Source organism: Pinus tabuliformis, chromosome 8, assembly GCF_031772625.1.
Source record: "Pinus tabuliformis cultivar Carrire ecotype Pingquan chromosome 8, CPIR1, whole genome shotgun sequence".
Lineage (NCBI taxonomy): Eukaryota > Viridiplantae > Streptophyta > Pinopsida > Pinales > Pinaceae > Pinus > Pinus tabuliformis.
The window spans coordinates 865,503,166-865,523,742 of NC_142294.1; the positions used below are offsets into that span (position 1 = coordinate 865,503,166).

At 38.3% G+C, this 20,577-nt stretch overlaps 1 protein-coding gene across 2 annotated transcripts in view; it reads right to left on the reverse strand.

Annotated features, from left to right (window-relative positions):
* Positions 1-2,678: 2,678 nt before the first annotated feature.
* The window catches only part of LOC149238302 (putative disease resistance protein At4g10780), a 52,401-nt gene continuing 34,502 nt past the window's right edge, over positions 2,679-20,577 (reverse strand). The window contains exons 3-4 of one of the 2 annotated variants that reach the window (XM_089366950.1): positions 3,487-3,568; positions 2,679-3,292 (exon numbers count right to left, since the gene is read on the reverse strand). The gene's annotated coding sequence lies outside the window, so the exon portion shown is untranslated. The remainder of the gene's footprint in view (positions 3,293-3,486; positions 3,569-20,577) is intronic. The other variant, XM_089366949.1, reaches the window with a different exon arrangement.

Below are 20,577 nucleotides of genomic sequence, written 5' to 3' on the forward strand. Positions count from 1 at the left end.
TACCCTACAATAAAATTTTGACAGTTTACCCAGTCATAAACTACATAGTAATATTATGAATTTCCAACCGTCATATGCCAAATATCACAACATAATTCAACGTACCGGGAACCAATTAGACTAGAAACAGGCCCTGCTAGACACTCTTCATACTATCTTCATCCTGTCGTTCAGGAACATAGTTACAGACTTGAGAAAAATGTTCTATTAGCCAGCCGATAGATAATAGATGGGAATTAGTCTTCTATGATAAATAATAGATGGAATTGGATGATTATAGATGGGAATTAGTCTTATATGATGCATAATAGATGGAATTGGATGATTATGTTAAGATTGGGTAAATAGTTATTATTATTATAATCTAATATTTTTAAGTTATAATTAAAAGAGATATAAATTTGTGTATTAGTTATTTTTGTTTATAGGGTAAGGAATTCTTCCCATATAGATTTGACTACCGAATTATTAATATGTATATACTTTACTTTTTTAATTTTATATTATATTATTATTTCTTTGCAACAAAGTGACTATCTAAATATTTATAATAGTTTCTGTAATCAAACAATTCAATACCTAATTAATTGAACAATGCAACAATTCAATACTTAATGAATGGGGTAATGCAATTAGTGAGATTGAAGCAAATGAATTCTAATAATAAAAGCATCTCAGATTATAGCTAATAATAGTTCAAGCACCTCAGATTATGGTTATTTTTCATGAATTTCTTTCTGTGCTTACTCCATGATAATTGTTTTTTAAAATGTCCATTTCAGATCTAGTCAGAAAGGCATATTTGTTGGTTTCCTCAGTTTTTCTTTTCTAAGTCACTCAATTTTCCAATATAATAGATAGTAGTAATTTAGACTTTCCAAGATAATAGATAGTAGATGGGAGTGGATGATTATGTTAGATATGGTAAATAGTTATTATTATTATTATTATTATTATTATTATTATTATTATTATTATTTTAAGATTATAGTTAAATGAAATATCAATTTTGTGTATTAGATTTTTTTATTTATAGGATAAGGAATTGTTTTTCCCTCCAATTTGACTACTAGATTACAGAGATGTACATACTTTACTCTTAAAATTTTGATTCTCTTATCATGAATATCTTATTATACCATTTTCTTTGCAGCCAAGTTACTATCTATAGATTAATAATAATTTCTGCAATAAAACATTTCAATATGTTATTGATTGAGATTGGAACAAGTACCTCTAATTATAGAACACCTGTGACTATGGCTATTTTTCATGAATTTCTACCTGCACTTACTCTACCAATAACTGTTTCAGAATGTCCATTTCAGATCTAGTTGGAAATGCATATTTGCTGGTTTGCTCTAATTTTCTTAAGCCACTAAATTAGTCTTTCAAGCTTTCCAATATAATAGATAATAGATGAGAATTAACTTTTCAGGTTCTTTTAAATAATAAATAATAGATGAGGTTGGATTATTATGTTAGATTATGTAAATGATAATTATTATTATTATAATCTGAGATATCAAATTGGTATATGAGATTTGCACTCTGATTTGACTGTTAGATTTACAAAAATATACTTACTTTACTTCTTTAATTTTAATTATCTTATAATATATATCAAATTTTATTATTTTCTATGAAACAAAATAACTATCTAAACATTTTTAATAGTTTGCGGTTCAATATGTAATTGGAAAGTAAATTAATGTAATTAGTGAGATTGGATCAAAAGAGCTATACAAAAAAAACACCATAAATTTCTTCCTGTACTTAAGCCATTGATAACTGTCTTCCAGAATGTCCATTTCAGATGTAGTCAGAATTGCATATTTGATAACAGAAATAACATATTTGATACCTTGCTCTTCTTACTTCAAACTATATGATGTAACCCGTGACACAGGTGATCTACAGGATTAAGTGCAAATATCCTATCATATTAAAAATGACCAACTGCATATAGTCTTATAAACTGGAACCTATTAAATGCTTAGAAGTTCTTCCAAATCCCAGCAATTTCACCTCAGTTTTAATCCCCAAAAGAATTAATACATCAGGGCTTGAGATATATATCTATATAAAATATAGGTTAAAATTTTTCTTAAATGTATGCAGACACACAAACAAGGGCAAGTTGCCAACAACATCAAGTGTTTCAATTTGTTCATCTAAGAAAGGTGGAGAAACTAGTTCAATATGCTGTTGAAACAAAATTAATTAGTTGTCATTGTCTTGGAGGATGGAATGAAAAGGGCAAACTCTTTGAATATTATTTCAAGTAAGCTTGAGATGCCTGACCATATTGACTATCATGGTCTCTGAAGCTTCTCTCCTGTATTGAACTCAATAACCAAATCCAAATTCCATGGTCTCTGAAGCTTCTCTCCTGTATTGAACTCAATAACCAAATCCAAATTCCATGTCTTCATCAGGTAGATAAAAAAACATTTAGTCTGCATTTTTTCACATTTGCCTGCATTTACATTCAAAGCAACCTCAAATGAAGCATATGGAACAGAAGCATATCTACTGCAAACATCTGTGCTTGAGGAGCTACCTGAAATAAACTCAGTTTTACAGGTAGCAGAGTTTTATTAGTGCATGACAAATCATTTAAAAAAAAATTAATTTGGTAAGTGGTTATTGAATGGGTAAGTGCTCTGACTATCTTATGTCTCACACTACTAGTGCTGTTTGAAATTTATTTACAAATATTCCCACCAATGTTTTGCCTAATAATACCAGAACTGACATGATTCTAGATTCTTTATATAAGCTAGAGGGAAAAGGGTGAGTTAGCTCCACATCATTAATACATTATGCAGAGTACTGAGTTCCACGGGCAGAAACGAGGAGGTGAGGTGAGGTGCTCCTCCACCGTCCTCACAATGTATAAATGTTTGCTGTTAATAGCGATAATTATCTGCAGTGCATGTTTGGTGTTTGGAGATATCGTGAAAACACAAAACATTCCTATATTGAAATGAAAGGGAGTTTAAGTCTAACATTCAATAGTAACTTAAATATCACAAATTACCCTAAGATTTGAGCTATTTCAAGAGTTTCGCTATTAATGCGCACTGGCAACATATCAGTCTTTACAAAGCAGACTCGAGAGAAACTCTATCGTTGCAGTTAGTTGTTGTGGGACCATTAGAATAAGAGGCTTCATCTTATTCTTAAACCCATGCAGCCACTCCCTCGACCTGTACCTTCACGCAAAAAGCACCAGCAGACCACTGTAAGAAGTACCTCTGCGATTTCCCTTTACTGGCTCCTCTTCCTCCTGAAGAAAACAGACAAAAGTGCAATGAATGTTCATTCAAAATAAAAAGCAAATAATAAAAATTACTCTACAAATTTAGAATGTTCGTTCAAAACAAAAAGGTAAAAAATAACAGAAATTCTCTTGCTAATTTGTAATTCAGGGACTCATTACATTGTTCTCTGGATGCGGTCATTTCGGTTTCTTGACCTTACCGGCTCTGATGGCTACTGGAACTCTGGGTAGTTCTAATATGCTGACGGGGTTGAACTGGAGATTTGAACATTGTGCGGTGTTCTGCAATGATTGCAGAAAAGGAGCATTTTCAAATAACAAGGAAATGCGGATCAAAAACTACTGTCATTACAATGTCATTGTACAGAGTGTGTGGAAGTGTAGGGAAAATTTTTATTATACTTTTTCCATATTCGGCAGGGTTTTTTAAACATTTAATTACTATGAAATAGAAACTATATTGTGTTATAACCTATGTTACACGTGAACCGCTCCCAAGAGTTGGGAAACCCGTTCCAATGGTTCCTGCATTCCTGGAAGCTTTGGAACTGTATGGGAACGTTCCCTTTTTAGCGGGAGCTGCAATGGGAGCTTGTGAAAGTTCCGGGAGCTTTGAAGACTATTTTTTTTTTGGAGTTCCGAGGTTCCTTGGGGTGGGGAATACAAAGTCTGTAGAGAAATACGCTGAACTACCCACAAAACATGAGCCTAAGTTGAAACCTTCGCACGAAGAAAGACCAAAGGCATTCTTAACACTGATATCCTTAATTGAGAAACTTGAGCAATCTCTTGATGGGTTAAGAAAGAGTGTTGCACCTAGATGTAAGGGCGATATCTGGAATGTCATGTTGATGAGTATTTCTTTTGTTGTTTATGTATATATATTGTAGAAGATTGTGTGTGCATATTCTATGTCGTAGTCAATGCTTAAACATTAGAGTTGCTTTACTTTTTCTCTTAAGAATAACTAGAGAAACATATGTAAAATTGTTCCTTTGTATTTTTAAGCGAGATTGTTTCAAAAACTCGTCATGTGTCATAATGAACTTGACATTTTAATATTTTATATATATATAAGGGAGAGAGAGACACTAATGCAGGAGGATCTGAGCCAGAGGATGATGAACTGTCTGATAGCACGTTGATGGCGCTGAGACACCTTGAGCTGGCAGATCAGCGCAAAGATGGAAGGAAACATTGATTTTTCCCTAATTGGGGAAGTTTGAGTGTGCTCCATCATTTTCGGCCTCAAATTCCGCCGCTTTCTTTTCTGAATCCTCCATTTTAGTTTCTTTTCCTTTTATGGTAATTTTTGTTTATCGTTTAGGAAGTGATTTGGACCCGATTTGGGCCAGATTTTTAGCAGACTATTTCTTTTGGCATGATAATTGGGATTTTGCCAATTTTGGTTGGACGAATTTTAGCTATATAGCCCGGCTTGTGGGCTAGGGTTTATGGCATGCTGATAATGGATAATTCTCATTGATATCAAAGACGTTTTCTCTGTATTTTGGGCATTCTCTTTTGTTTCTGTCTTGTAAATTGTTGGTAGAAACCAGCCTACAGAATAATCTCTATTATGTCCGGCGTCAGTTGGTATCAGAGCTTCAGCATCTTCCTGGGGTGCGGCTTCATTAGTTTCAATGGCTGGTGGTCGTGGTCGTGGTCGTCGTGGGTAGGTTCTGAATGAGGAAGTCCCGCACCGTGATCGTAGCATTCAAGATGTGATGATTGAGGATTTGCAGAGACAAGTTGCAGAGTTAACCCAGCGTCTAGCAGCACAGGAATTCAGTAATCGTGAGATGGAGGATCACGATTCTAATTCTGACTCCAGTTTCGTGAACCCATATCACAATCATACCCTATTCCAGGAGCATCGTGGTCGGGAGGATCGTCATGGAGACCTCGGTTTCAGAGTGAATCGGCTCGAATTTTCTGGTACGTTACAGGCTAATGGATTTATTGATTGGTTGAATGAGGTTGAACGTATTTTTTATTATAAAGAAGTCCCAAATCGTGTAAAAGTGAAACTAGTCGCCATCAAACTCAAAGGCAGAGCATCTGCATGGTGGGAGCAGTTGAGACGTTCACGGGAAAGGCAGGGCAAGGCCAAGATTACTGATTGGGAGAAGATGAAGAAGAAGCTGAAGGATCACTTCCTTCCTCTCGGCTACACCCAATCCTTGTTCCAGCGACTTCATTCGTTGAGATAGGGCCCGAGATCAGTTGATGATTACATGGAGGAGTTCTATCAATTGATAGCCCGGAACGATTTATCTGAGATGGAAGAGCAGACGGTGGCGCGGTATTTGGGGGGTTTACGTCAGCCCCTGCAGGATGCCCTCAGCCTTCATTTGTTGTGGACCGTTTCTGAAGCATATCAGCATGCACTTGTTGTGGAGAAACAACAAAATAAGAGGCCAGTGATCAGAAGCGATCAGAGCAGTCGACCAGTCCGCCCTCAAGAAGCCCGTCCTACCCAGCAGCCACCACAGGGTAATTCTAACCCTAGTATTAAATGTTTTAGATGTGGTGAACAGGGACATATAGCGACTAATTGCAGGAAGCCTGCCAGTCAGAAGGGCAAAAATCTCCTGATTGGGGATGACATGGTAGACGAAACTGAGGAGATTAGAGAGCCTGTGTTTGATGATGATGATGACGAGGGTGATGTACTGTATGGAGATGGACATGAGACTCTAGTCGTTCGCAAGAGTCTACTGACTCCCAAGGATGATTCAGGGGACGATTGGTTGAGGACCAATATTTTTCACACAACCTGCACAGTTGCAGATAAAGTCTGCAAGATGATCATTGACAGTGGCAGTTGTGAGAACGTGGTGTCTGAAGAGGCTGTCCAGAAACTACAGTTGAAGACAGATCGCCATCCCAAGCCGTACAAGTTGTCATGGCTGAATAAGGACAGTGAGGTAAAAGTAGATAGGCGATGCTTAGTGTCTTTTTCGGTCGGTAGAAAATATTTTGATAATGCTTGGTGCGATGTAGTGTCTATGGATGCTTGTCATATATTGTTAGGCAGGCCGTGGCAGTATGATCGCAGTGTTGTGCATGATGGATGGAAGAATACTTATTCCCTTAGCATCAAAGGGAAGAAGATAGTGTTGGCACCTCGACGGGAAGGAACCACTCTTACCCTGATGGCCAATAATAATCACCTGCTTTCTATGTCCAGGTTCTTAGTTGAGATGGAGCGTGGAGACGTGGTCTATCCATTACATTACTGCCTTGTGGGAATAGTGTAACGGACGTGACTACAGATTTACCAGCAGAGGTGCAGCAGCTGCAAGTAGAGTTTTCTGACCTAATGCTAGAGGATCTCCCTCCTGGGTTACCACCTATGAGAGATATTTAGCATCAGATAGGCCTTATCCCCGGAGCGAGTCTGCCCATACTGCCTCAATCCTAAGGAATCTGAAGAGTTGCAGCGACAGGTGGAAGAGTTGTTGGAGAGGGCTACATCCGTGGGAGTATGAGCCCATGTGCAGTTCCTGCCCTGTTAGTGCCAAAGAAGGATGGCTCCTGGCGTATGTGTGTAGACAGCAGAGCCATCAACAGAATTACAGTGAAGTACAGGTTTCCAATTCCCCGCCTGGATGATATGTTAGACCAGCTATCCGGTTCTAAGGTCTTCTCAAAAATTGACCTTAAGAGCGGATACCACCAAATCAGAATCAGGCCTGGAGATGAGTGGAAGACAGCGTTCAAAACGCAGCATGGGTTGTACGAGTGGATGGTCATGCCTTTTGGACTGTCCAATGTGCCCAATACTTTTATGAGGTTTATGCATCAGGTTCTATGACCTTTCATGGGGAAATTCGTGGTTGTCTACTTCGACGACATCCTCATTTACAGCCAGACATGGGCGTCACACTTTGACCACCTCTGTGCAGTTTTTGATATGCTGAGGATGGAGCGCCTGTTTGTCAATCAGAAGAAGTGTTCCTTCTTCACTACTTCTGTCACTTTCCTTGGTTTTGTGGTGTCTACTGATGGTGTTCAGGCAGATCAGTCGAAGATAGATGCGGTCTTGGAATGGCCCAAGCCAAAGACCTTGCATGATGTCAGAAGTTTCCATGGATTGGCATCCTTCTACCGCCGGTTCATCAGAAATTTCAGCACTCTGATTGCTCCTATCACAGAGTGCCTCAAGGGTCGTGATTTCCAGTGGTCTGAGGAGGCAGATGCCAGTTTTCAACTGGTCAAGTAGAAGATGACAGAGGCACCAGTTTTGGCACTTCCAGATTTTGAGAAGGTGTTTGAGGTAAACTGTGATGCATCTGGAATTGGTATTGGTGGTGTTCTGAGTCAGGAAGGGCGTCCCATAGCTTTTTTCAGTGAAAAGCTATCTGGATCAAAGAAGAATTACTCCACCTATGATCTGGAGTTCTATGCCATAGTTCAGTCCCTGAAGCATTGGCGTCACTATCTAGTACAGAGGGAGTTCATTCTTATCACAGATCATGAGGCCCTGAAGTACATCAATGGCCAACACAAGCTGAGTAGGCGGCATGCCAAGTGGGTGGCGTACTTACAGGAGTTCACATTTGCACTGAGACACCAAGCCGGGAGCCTGAACCGAGTCGCAGATGCCCTGAGCCGTCGCACGTTACTCCTCACCACCATGAGCACCAGAGTTGCAGGGTTTGAGACATTCACTGATATGTATGCAGCGGATCCTTCCTTCGGGAGGATATTTCAGGAGGTAACAGATGGTAAACGACATGATTTTGTTGTGCATAATGGTTATCTATTTCGAGGATTACAGTTGTGCATTCCAGATTGCTCACTCAGGCAGCAGATTATCAGAGAACTTCATAGCGAGGGTCACTTTGGGCGAGATAAGACTTTGGCCTTGATATCTTCTGATTATTATTGGCCCAAGTTGACCAGTGATGTGGCCCATTATGTGGAGCGTTGTTATGTGTGTCAGCGGTCCAAGGGAGTTCTCACCAATGCGGGCCTGTACACTCCTTTACCTGTTCCTGAAGGCCCTTGGTTTGATGTCAGTATGGACTTTGTGCTGGGTTTACCCCGTACACAATGGGCCTCGGATTCCATTTTGGTTGTGGTTGATAGGTTTTCCAAGATGGCCCATTTTGTAGCTTGCAGGAAGACAATGGATGCTGCCCGGATCACCCATCTTTACTTCAGGGAAATTGTGTGATTACATGGTGTTCCTCGATCAGTCACGTCAGATCGTGACACCAAGTTTATTAGTCATTTCTGGAGGAGTTTATGGGGGAAGCTGGGGACACAGTTGAATTTCAGCAGCGCCTACCACCCCCAGATGGATGGTCAAACCGAGGTGGTGAACCGGAGTTTGGGCAACCTTTTGAGGTGTTTGGCAGGAACTAAGCCCAAGCAGTGGGATTTGGCATTACCTCAGGCAGAGTTCGCATATAACCGTCAAAAAACAAAACCACAGGACTGAGCCCATTTGAGATTGTTTATGGTCAGAATCCATCCGGGGTGCTAGACTTAGCTCCTATTCCACGAGTAGGTCATCTGAACCCTAAGGCAGATGAGATGGTTGAACATCTTAGGAGCATACATGAGCAGGTGAAACTGGCCATTCACGAGAGCAATGCCAAGTACAAGGCTCGAGTAGACAGTCATCGTCGTCAGGTACTTTTTGATGTTGGTGATTTTGTTTGGGCAGTATTATCTCGTGATCGCTTTCCTGTTGGGGAGTATAATAAGCTTAAGGAGCGGAAGATTGGACCCTGTGAGATACTGCAAAAGATCAATGATAATGCCTACAGGTTGCGCCTCCCTAGTCATTTGAGGACTTTTGATGTATTTAATGTGAAGCACCTGAGTCCTTGTTTTGGGGATCCCGATCACACTGCTGTGAACTCGAGGACGAGTTCTTTCCAACCCAGGGCGACTGATGCAGTGGGATCTTAGCCAAAGGATGATGAACTGTCTGATAGCATGTTGATGGCGCTGAGACACCTTGAGCTAGCAAATCAGCGCAAAGATGGAAGGAAACGTTGATTTTTCCCTAATTGGGGGAAGTTTGAGTGTGCTCCGTCATTTTCGGCCTCAAATTCCGTCGCTTTCTTTTCCGAATCCTCCATTTTAGTTTCTTTTCCTTTTATGTTAATTTTCGTTTATTGTTTAGGAAGTGATTTGGACCCGATTTGGGCCAGATTTTCAGTAGACTATTTCTTTTGGCGTGATTATTGGGATTTTGCCAATTTTGGTTGGAGGAATTTTAACTATAAGCCCGACTTGTGGGCTAGCGTTTACGGCATGTTGATAATGGATAATTATCATTGATATCAGAGACGTTTTCTCTGTATTTTTGGCATTCTCTTTTGTTTCTGTCCTGTAAATTATTGGTAGAAACCAATGTGAAGAATAATCTCTATTCTGTCCGGTGTCAGACACCCAAAGAATATATTTATATATAAGAGATTATATATTTAAATTGATTTTAATATTTGAATATTTTGATTATTATATAAATTATAATATATATAGATATATATATTTAAATTTTTTTATTATATAATATTATCGTTCCCAATTAGTTGTTTCTTGTAAATTTTGGGGAACCCTGTAGCCATTCCCAACACTCGTACCTGAGTTCCCGACGTTCCCACATTCCAAAAACTCATGCAACATAGGTTATAACTATTAATCATATTTAATAAAGCTTTTAATCTTCACTTCAATAATATTTAATTTTTCATCCTATTTACCTATTTGTTTTTCCTAAACTTCAAGTGTTAAATATTTAAATTATATTTACCTATGTTTCTCTCTCAACAAAAATTCTTAAATGAATGTAGTTAAACGTATCAAATAGTTTTATATTCTCAATTTTTAAAATATTATAATAAACAACATTATATAATTATATAAGTGGTTAATCTGAAATACAATTTCAGAAGAGATAATGTCCATGAGTTAAATAATTATTTTTTAAAGAAAAGTATGGTAAATAAATAAATATTTTTATATTTAATTTCAGAAGAGATAATGTGCATGAGCTAAATAATTATTTTTTAGAGAAAGGTAGGGTAAATAAATAAACTTTTTTTTTATATTTAATTTCAGAAGAGATAATGTGCATGAGTTAAATAATTATTTTTAAAGAAAGGTATGGCAAATAAATAAACTTTTTTTATATTTACTCTAGAACTTTGGTAAATAAATAAAACCTCTTTTTATATTTACTTCATAAACTTCTATATTTACAAAAACTCAAAAAAGAGGTTTTATTTAGGTGAAGCCTATGGGTCAAATACCATGGGACAAATAATTATTAATACCATGGGTCAAATACCATGGGCCAAATACTATATTTATAAAAAAAAAATATGGTAAATAAATAAATATAAAAGAAGTTTAAAGAGGCATCGTAAATAAATAAAAATATATGAAATAGGATTAGAAATCAACATCTAACTATATACCAAGCCTATGGGCCAAATACCATGGTAAATAAAAGAGATGTGATAAATAAATATAAATATAAATAAACGAGAGGTATGGTAAATAAATAAAGCCTCTTTTTATATTTACTCCATAAACCTCTTTTTTTTAGGTGAAACCTATGGGCCAAATTATTATTAATACCAAGCAAAAAAACATTATTAACCCTAATATTAATCTTAAGCAATTAATATTATTATTATTATTAATAAATATAATATTCATATTAGTATATTATAATATTAATATTATTAAAATTTAATAACTTTGGATCAATACAATATTAAATTTGTTATATTATAATATATATTAATATATCATGAGATATATTAACTCTAGAAATATATGGGAGGGAAGAACAAAGACATAGAGTGATAGAGGTGACGACATAGCGGGAGTGACAAGGGAGAGATGGAGATAAACTGAATGAGAGGGGAGAGGAGGAATGAAGAGAGAGGGGGGAGATGAGTAAGAGAGGTAGATAAGGGGAAGAGAAGGAGAGGGAGACACAAAGATGCAGGGGGGAGAGAGAAGGAGAGAGGGAGTGAGATAGTGAGAGGATTGGACAGAGAGAGAGAGATGGGGGAAGAGAGAGGAAGGTAGGAGAGAAAGGGAGAGAGGAAGGATGATAGAGAGGGCTTGCGAGAGAGGAGGAGAGAGGGAGGGGTAGAGAGACGGAGTTGGAGGGGGAAGACGGAGGGAAGAAGAAGGGGATAGAAAGTGAGAAGTGGAGAGAGAGGGAGAGGGAGTGACAAGGGAGAGATGGAGAGAGTGTGTGTATGTTTAGGGGTGAGAGAAAGAGACAAAGAAGGATATAGAGAGAGAAGGGGGAGAGAAGGAGAGAGGGAGGGATATATTAACATAGTTGGAGAGAGAGAGAGAGAGAGAGAGAGAGATGGGGGGAAGAGAGAGGGAGGTAGGAGAGAGAGGGAGAGAGAAGAAGAACAAGAGACAAGACTTGAGAGAGAGGATGAGAAGGATGGGGGAAGAGAGAGGCTTGGAGGGAAGAGAGAGAGAGAGAGATGGGGGAAGAGAGAGGAAGGTGGATAGAAAGGAGAGAGAGGAAGTACGAGAGAGAAGACTTGAGAGAGGGAGGGAGAGAGGAGGAGAGAGGGGGGGATAGGGAGATGGATTTGGAGGGGCAGAGAAGGAGGAAAGAAGAAATACATAGAGAGTGAGAAGTGAAGGGAGAGAAGGAGCAAGGGAGAGATGGAGAGAGAGTATGTATGTTTGGGGTGAGATAAAGAGACAAAGGAGGAGAGATGGGGAGAATGGGGGAGAGAAAGAGAGAGGAGAGAGGGAGGGATATAATAATAGAGTTGGAGAGAGAGAGAGAGAGGGAGACATAGAGGATGTGAGAGAGTGGAGAGAGGGAGGGAAAGAGAGATGGAGTTGGAGGGTGAGAGAGAGGGAGGTAAGAAGAAAGATATAAAGAGAGAAAGGTGGAGAGAGAGAGAGAGAGGGAGTGAGAAGAAAGATAGAGAGAGAGGGATAGAGGACAGCAGGAGGGAAGAGAGATAGAAGCGGGGGACAGGGAGAGAAGAGGAAGAGAGAGAGAGAGAGAGAGAGGGAGAGGAGGAGGGAGGGATAGCTATATATATTGGAGTAAGAGAGTGTAATTTTTGGGGGTGACATAGAGAGACAAAGGGAGATAGAGATATAGATGGAAAGTTAAGAGAGAGAAGAAGAGAGAGATGGAGAGAGGGAGGAAGGGATAGAGAGATTGATATATATGGAGTGAGAGAGTGTGTGTGTTTGGGGGGTTGAGATAGAGAGACAAATAAGGAGAGATGGAGGGAGATATAGATATATATGAAGGGGGAGAGAGGGAAGAATATTTCTTGCACTAGATGCATTGATTTCAGTGTAGATGGTGATTTCTAATCCTATTTTCTTGCTTGCACTAGATGCATTGATTTTAGTGTAGATGTTGATTTCTAATGATATTTGATTGCTTGCACTAAATGCATTGATTTAAATGTAGATGGTGATTTCTAATCCTATTTGATTGCTTGCACTAGATGCATTTATTTCAATGTAGATGTTGATTTCTAATAATATTTGATTGCTTGCGCTTGAAGCATTGATTTAAATATAGATGATTTCTAATCCTATTTGATTTCTTACACTAAATGCATTAATTTCAATGTAGATGGTGATTTCTAATCCTATTTGATTGCTTTCACTAGATGCATTGATTTCAGTGTAGACGGTGATTTCTAATCCTATTTGATTGCTTGCACTAGATGCATTGATTTCAGTGTAGATGGTGATTTTTAATCCTATTTTATTGCTTGCACTAGATGCATTGATTTCAATGTAGATTTTGGTTTATAATCTTCTTTGCTTACTTGCACTAGATGCATTGATTTGAGTGTAAATGTTGTTTTTTAATCTTATTTGACTACTTGCATTAGATGCATTGATTTAAGTGTAGATGTTGATTTATGATTTGATGTAATTGGATGTATGATGGTACATTAATTTTAAAGTGATTGGATTAACAGTGTGCATTGATTTCAGTGTAGGCACAAAAAATTATAGACAATGTACATTGAGTTTTGTTTTATAGAAATTTAACCTATTAATATTGGAGAGAAAGAGAGACAAGGTATGATGTTTACTACAATAGCTCAAGCTAAAGATTTAAATGTTTTATGATTTAACCTATCCTTTTCATATAATCGATATGAAAATATGACAAAAGTAACAAGGGTGACAATAAGAATAGTAGAAGAAAATAGTTTGAGATTAATCACAATGAAGAGTATTTATAATTGACTATATTCTTATTATTCACATTTTCTATCATTCAACACCATTACATTGTCAATTTACATTCAAAATTTTTATTTCATCATTAAAGTTATTAACAATATTTATCATCTCAACAAATTGAGGTAACTAAGCAAATTTAAAATTAAAATGACCAGATTAATCTAAGACATATTTAGCATATTTAAAATGATTATATTAATATTAGATGAATTTACATATTATTGATAAAATTAATCATATGTTCGTTAGATTTTCTTTGGCCACACACGACTGAAACCAGCCTAGATCCATCTTAACTCTGGATCTATCAAGCTCCGAGAGGGATCAAATCTCTCAAGGTGAAAACCTTTCCTCAAGTTTTTCACTCAAAAAAGAGGTTTGTGCCTCGAGAGATTTGATCCCTTTGGGCGCTTGATAGATCTGGAGTTAAGATGGATTTAGGCTGGTTTATGAAAATAATGGAAATTAGGAGAAAAAGGAGGTGAAAGGTCACAGGTTGCATGTGAGAAGGAAAATTAAGGAAAATAATGGAAAATGAAGAAAATAGAGGCTTCATTCATAAAAAGGCTTCTGAAGATCAGTTGGTAACATTTTGTCAGCTCAGTTTTGGAGCTCTCTCATTTTTTTTTCTCTCTCTCTCATACTCTTGGAGACTTAGAGTTTTCTTGGAGCACTCTTGGAGGGTGTAGCATAGTTGGATTCTTGGAGCAACAAGGCAAAGGAAGAGAAGAAAAGCAAAAGAAGGCATCGGGATCACTAGCTACACCGAGATTCACTTGTAGGCACCGAGTTTCATGCATATTTTCCTTACTAGTTTTGGCATGCAAGGCATATGCATGTGGATTGTTGGTCATGATCTGTCACTGGCATGGAGGATTGCCAAGATTGACAATGGATTGCTAGCCTTGCCATTTCCTAGATAGCCATGGATATTGTGGGTTTATTTCCTTGTTTTGTTTTGGTTGGTTCTCATGTTTCCTTAGCTTGGGTTGATTTATCAGTTCCTGGAAGCCCTAGTTGGACAAATGCTCTAAAAGCCCTGTAACAACTTGGGTTGAGTTACTAGTCCTGGAAGCCTTGGTTGGACAAACGCTTTGGAAGCCTGATAGTAGCTGTGGGTTGAGTTAGTAGTCCTGGAATCCTTAGTTGGAACAAATGCTATGGAAGTCGTGGAAGGCTTGGATGAAGATAAATCTAATGATGGTTTTGTGATGTTCGACCGTGAGGTGGAATCACTATTTGATGGGTTGAGGTGGATGGCCTCTAGAAACCCTAGATGAGTTTTGATTGATGCGTTCTATGAGATCCCAAATTTAGGCTTAGAATATGGCACGGGGGTGAATGGTTGAAGAGATATTTGGCTCAGCCATTCTACGGTCGATTGGAACGTGGAAGTCCCATCTCGGGTTTGGACTTTGCATCATCAATATGAGGTTATTTCTCCTTGTATTTCTATGAGTAATATATTGGATTATATGTGGTTTATATGGTTGTGATTTCATGAGTATTTTTGCTACTATTATGATGGTTATTTATATGCTTTATGACAGAAGCTATGTATGGCTCTCATCATGTTTTTACTTGTGAATGAATGATCAATGTATCTATGACCTAATGGATGAAATGGAAGTTGATGTGTTGAGACATCAATGCTTCTTAGCGATTCTCAGCTAAGTATGAGACCCCTATGCTCAGATCTATTGTTTACACCTGTAGATTACATATTCATGATATGTTTGACGAAATGTCTATCATGGCTAGTAGGGGTCCAGTCAAGGTCTCATTTAAATGCTTTTTTTATCATTGTCATTTCCTTGTTAATTTACTGTTCTGGAGGTATCATGAAATTTTGGGCAGTGACCTAGGCTCTGGGCCTAAAAATGTGGCTTAATTCCCAGGGATGCTGGCACATAACTGAAAAAAAAGAGTCTTTGGACGCCAGTAGGCAGGCTTGTGAGAGCGTACAAAGGTCCCTAAACACTAGCATGCCCAAAGCATGAGAGTGTCCAAAGGTCAATTTGTCTAAAAGTTTAGTGGGACCCAAGGGCAAGCTGCTTGAAGTGTCGAATTGGTTCCTAAGGGTCGTAAGGTTGATGTTGAATGTTTATATGGTGTGTTTCCATTAGTTCCACTTCCTTAACATGACTTAGGATGTCGAATTTATCATAGTGGCCTCCCGTCACATGTTTACCTCAGCTGGCTAGTTGCTTGGGTAAATGTGGGAGGAGGGTGTTACATAGTGGTATCAAAGCATTGTTCACCCCTCAGACTGGATGGGAGGTGTGTTGGTCATGCATGAATGTCAGTTGCATGTGTGTCTCTTACACTTTCATTCCATGTGCTTGTTGCATTGCATGGTGTGGATCATGGTTGTAATGGTGTCATCATGTGGAAGTTGATGTGGTTATTATGGAATACATCGTTGCGAGTGTATAATTGGAATACATCGTTTTGAGTGTATGAATGGTTACATGTTGATTTATGTCGCTTACATGTATTGTTGTTGTATGCTTAGTTGCATGTATCATTCTTGTAGGTTTGTTTTCAAGCGTTGTTAGTTTATGCTTGATCATATGTGTTTATGCATATGTGTAGTTGGTTACGTATTACTTATGCATGTTCATGTTTGCATGTGGTCAAGTGTACAATGATGTAATTCTTTTTTCATGCATGAGGTCGTAGTATGTGTTGTTAAGGTCATCCATTGATGAATGGACCCTAGCTAGAATGATGGTTGTATGGTTGTATGCTTATCTGTTAGGTTTCTATATGATGTCATGATTATGTTATACATGTATCACGCTGATTTGTTGATCTTGCAGATAAGGTATCATCCCCGAGTTATGCTAAGGTACATTGTTTTATTGCGATTTGGTTTAGCTGACATAATATACCTTGTAAGAAGAAATATCAAATGGCTAGCAAGATGGTTAACTATAAAGACTCTCCCTATGAATCAAAAGAGTAGTATGGTGTTAGGAACTCTTCCGATTTGGCAGTTACACTAAGAAGCTTAAAGGAAGGAATACAGAGTTGTAAGGCAGATAATGACAGAATCATGCAGGCACAGGAGAAACAAGCAAAGGTAAATGCAGTGATACTTCAGAGTGTCAGATTTGCAGTGATAGGGACCACGTCGGATCAGTTATGAGCAAGAGGACTGAAATAATGGGGCATATGATAGTAGATCTTATGGCGGTCACATGTCAGATAGAAATTATATGGTCATAGATGGAGTATTGTTGGACACTCCAAATAGGAGAGGGGATAGACATAGGTATTATTCTAGTCTTGATTCAGATAGGCACTATGATTGTCATTGTTATCATCTGTACAGGAGGAGTGATAGGGTATACTTGCTAGATGAGTTTAAGAAAGAAAAGCCACCTACTTTTGATGAAGAGATGAAGAAACTGCAAGATGTAGAGACATGGTTTCTTGGCATGAGGAATTTCTTCAGGTTGCATGACTATTCAGAGAACATGAAATCTAGAGTAGTTACATTCAGTCTCAAAGGTAAAGCAGACATTTGGTGGGAAGATGTGAAGAATGTTAGATGTATTCATGAGGAGGATTTGACTTGGAGTGATTTTGAGTGGCCATTTAAGGAAAATTATTTTTCAGATAGATACTTTGATGACAGGACAAAAGAATTTTATGAGCTAAAGATGGGATCCATGACAGATGATGAGTACAATAGCAGGTTCTTGGAGTTACTGAGGTATGTACCGTATCTTACAGAGGAGAATGCCAAGATTCAGAGGTTCATTAGTGGATTACTGGTTGCATTTAAAGATAGGATTGTGTTCGATGAGCCTAGATCATTGGAGGAGGCCATTCGAAAGCTAAGGCATTGCTATGAGAAATAAAGCGCAGATTTGAGACTAAGCCAAACTGGAAATGTAATACTAAGAACAAGGGAAAATGGGACAAGAAATGAACGAAGCCTCAAGATTCTCATAACAAGGAGAATGTTGTGCCATCTAACAAGTTCAGTGCATCAGATAGAGGACATGGATTTCAATAAGGAGAATAGAACAAGGAGACATGTTGGAAGCCTATAGAGTGTTGGACTTGTGGCAAAGATAATCGCAGGAGAGATTGTTCGCAGAATCAGTGTGGTAGGCCTCAGATATACAATGCACAAGACACACATATTGTTAGGGATGTTGGTCAGAGTGTTCCTTGCATTTATGTAGCATTGGATAACAAACAAGAAGACCATCGGGCATCTATCATTGAGATGGCTAGTAAGATTTGTGATCAAGTTATTTCTATTTTGATGACCCTAGATCTAATTGTAGCTATGTTAGTCCTGAATTGGTGGATAAGTGTGGTTTGAGTAAGGAATTGCATGCAGAGTCTTTGTTAGTGCAGTTGGTTACAGGTACAAAGAAGTGAGTTCATCATCGGGTAAGAGCTTGTACATTTGATTTGAATGGTATGCCTACCGCAACACATTTGAATGTATCACCATTGGGATCATAAAATATTTTTTTGGGCATGGATTGGTTGTACCTTCATAGAACCAAGGTGGATTGTTATGACAAAGCCATTGACTGTGTTTATGACAATGAGAAACCAAAAGTCTTACAAGGAAAGAAGAAAGCCACATCAGTTAGGATGGTGACTGTTATGAAATCAAAGCGTAGTCGCAGGAAAGGGTGTAAGTTATTTGCAGTACATATTTCTAGTGATAAAGGTAAGGAAGTTGAGGATGTAGTTGTGTTGAGCAGGTACCCGGTTTTACAACATTAAGGGATGTATTTTCTAGGACATTTCAAATTTTCCACCTCATAAGGAGGCAGGCTTTTCCATTGAATTGGTGCCAGGGGCAGCGTCAGCATCAAAAGCACCTTACAGGATGAGCACACCTGAGATGGTAGAGTTAAAGTTGCAGATGAAGGAAATGTTGGACAAGGGCTACATTAGGCCAAGTTTATCACCATGGGGCACACCAATATTGTTTGTGAAGAAGAAAGATGGCACTCTCAGATTGTGCATTGACTATAGGCAATTGAATAAAGTAACCATCAAGAATAGGTATTTGTTACCGAGGATTGATGACTTGTTCGATCAGCTGAAGGAAGCAGTGGTGTTCTAGAAGATTGATTGGAGATCCGGATATCACCAAGTATGTATCAAAGGAAGACATTAACAGGACAAATTTTCGAACCAGGTATGGGTATTATGAGTTTGTTGTAGTTCGATTCCGTTTGACTAATGCTCCAGCTACATTTATGTTCTTGATGAATAGTGTGTTGCATCTGTATTTGGATAAGTGTGTTATTGTGTTCATTGATGATATATTAGTATATTCTAAAAATGAGGAAGAGCATGCCAAACATTTAGCAGCAATGTTGATATTGTTGAAAGAGAATCAGTTGTATGCTAAGATCAACAAGTGTAGTTTCTTTCAAACTAAGGTACATTACTTGGGGCATGTCATCTCCAAGGAGGGAATTGCAGTATATCCAGAAAAGATAAGAGCCCTCTTGGAGTGGGTAGCTCCTAAGAATGTGGATGAGGTGAGATATTTCATAGGGTTGGAAGATTATTATAGGAGGTTCATCAAGAAATTCTCACAGATTTCTTATCCTATCACATAAATGCAGAGGAAAGGCAAGAAGTTTGAATGGAAAAAGGAGTGTGAGTCTATTTTTGAGCAGCTTAAGCATTTGTTGACACATGCACAAGTGTTAAAGATTGCAGATCTGGACAAAGAGTTTGTAGTATGCACAAATGCTTGCAAGAAAGGACTTGGTAGAGTCCCTTATGCAAGATGGATAAGTGGTATGCTACGAGTCGCAAAAACTGAATGAGCACGAGAAGAACTATCCCATGCATGATCTTAAGTTAGCAACGATTATACATGCATTGAAGATGTGGAGACACTATCTTTTGGGTAGGAGATTTCCATTTATGAGTGATCACAATGGTTTACGGTATCTATTTGACCAATCAAATCTGAATGATAGGTAGGCTCAGTGGTTGGCTACGATCAGTGAGTTTGATTTTGAGATCAGGTACATCAAATGCAAAGAGAACATAGTGGCAGATGCTCTTAGCATGCAGATACAGGTAAATAACTTAGCATCTATGAGTTCCTATCAGACAGACTTATAGGCTAGGATCTTGTAGGCAAGTCAACAGGATGTCAGATATATGGACATTATGCACAGGTTGCAGCAAAGTACTGGTATAGGTATAGGTGGTAGTACATGTACAGGTACAAGTACTAGTACATGTATAGGTGCAGGTGCATAGGATGTAGACTATTTACTTACAGTGGATGAATTGGTTAGATTCTAAGACAGGATATATATGCCAGATAACAGTGAGCTCAAGAAGGTGATTTTGAGGGAGTTTCATGCGGAACCATATTCAGGTCACCCAGGTTATCATAAGACACTGACAACAGTGAAGAGATTTTATTGTTGGCCGAACCTAAAGAAGGACGTAACAGAGTTTGTGGCTAGGTGTTTTGATTGTTAGCATGTGGAGGTAGAGTGTAAGCATCTAGGTGGATTGCTTCAGTCGATTGTGCTTCCAGAGTGGAAATGGAAAGACATTTCCATGGAATTTATCATAGGTTTGCCTAGGATAGTGAGGCAACATGATTCCATCATGGTTATTGTGGACAGGTTGACAAAGGTTGCACATTTCATTCCAGTGAAGTCTACATTCTCAGCTAGCGATGTAGCACAGGTATTCATCAGAGATGGGATCAGATTGCATGGTATTTCGAAGAAGATTGTGTTAGACAAGGATGTGAATCTCACTTCCAAGTTTTTGAAGGAATCATTTGCAAGTTTGGGCACAGAGTTGGCCTTCAGTACAACTTATCATCTGCAGAAAGATGGACAAACAGAGAGGGTCAATAGGATATTGGAGGACATGTTGAGGATGTATGTGATGAATCAACATCGAAAGTGGGAAGAGTACCTTCCACTGGTAGAGTTCGCTTACAATAATGGGCATCATGAATCTTTGAAGATGAGTATGTTTAAGGTAGTTTATGGGAAGATTTGCAATACTCTTATCAGTTG